This window comes from Aphidius gifuensis, linkage group LG4 (genome assembly GCF_014905175.1).
Source record: "Aphidius gifuensis isolate YNYX2018 linkage group LG4, ASM1490517v1, whole genome shotgun sequence".
NCBI lineage: Eukaryota > Metazoa > Arthropoda > Insecta > Hymenoptera > Braconidae > Aphidius > Aphidius gifuensis.
This window is the reverse complement of record NC_057791.1, coordinates 16,295,638-16,296,828: the sequence shown is the minus strand read 5'-3', so window position 1 is coordinate 16,296,828 and position 1,191 is coordinate 16,295,638. Positions and strand designations below refer to the sequence as shown.

Sequence of the window (1,191 nt, the reverse complement as noted above, 5' to 3'; positions counted from 1 at the left end):
AGCATAAGTTTATTCATTTTTAACATACAAGATTAATGGGAATCAAATCTGGCTCTAAGCAATGTTTAATTTTGTTATTGGAGGTGAAAGTATATACAACATTCTTATGAAATATTAAATATTAATAAATATTTTTAACAACAGTTTTTTCGTAATGCACAATGTTTTACATTCATTGACTTCATTAATAATTACTTGAATTTATTAATGCCAGAGAAAAAAAAAATTGTCATTTAGCAACAGCTAAACAACAAAAATTAATTAATAAATTAAACAGAAACAAATAAAATATCTCTGCAAGAACCAAGCAAGGTTGAATTTATCAAAAATTATATATTTATAATCGTATTATTTTTTTTAAATTAATGATAAATATTATAAGATTTTATTTCAAACTCAGTGCTGCTATCCACAATCCTTTTTGCATGAAAAAAAAAAAAAATAAAATAGAAATTCTAAATTCTAAAAGCTCTCAACTAAAAGCTCTTTAATTTCCTTCCATGTTTTTATAAAAAAAAAAAATTTTAATAAATAATAACAAAAAAATGTGGAACGCTTCACGATTTTGCGTGTCATCCTTGCGCAGGGGCCATGCTAATCTTCTCTGTATCGTTCCAATTTTAGTATATGTACTGCCGAAGCAAGTACATAATCCACAACTTTTAAATCGTATATATACTATCCAATCGCCACATGTCCACATGCGAGAAAAATTATTGCTTCGCTTATTTAATTATATCTCAAATGCTAATTGATTAAACTCAATAATTTTTTTACCATTGATAAGAACAATTTAACGTCTAATTAATAACTGTAAAAAATATTATTCCAATGCACGTCTTTTAATTGGTAAATTGATATAAAACAGTTAACATGGATTTTCAATGTTGAGCTTGAATCTATTGCCTATAGTGTCGGTAATGAAATTTCCCACATTTGAAATGAACATAAATTTTTATTAATTTATTTACATAATATTTTAAATGTGATTGATTCATTACTTTTTCTTTCTATATAATAAATGATTAATAAATTTATTAAAAATTTTTATAAACATTGAATTTATTTATTAAAGAAATAAATAAATTTGCTAATAAATTTTGTTATAATATTTCGATTAATTTTATTATTCACTCTCAAAATAGAAAATTAATTTGCACAGATGATTTTCTATTTTATTTAAAATTCAAA

The 1,191-nt window shown here is 22.8% G+C and overlaps 1 non-coding gene across 1 annotated transcript; it reads right to left on the bottom strand.

Annotated features, from left to right (window-relative positions):
• Nucleotides 1–541: 541 nt before the first annotated feature.
• LOC122856052 lies at nt 542–648 on the bottom strand. The gene has a single exon (XR_006374122.1). It is a non-coding gene; the product is annotated as a U6 spliceosomal RNA (small nuclear RNA).
• Nucleotides 649–1,191: the final 543 nt, after the last annotated feature.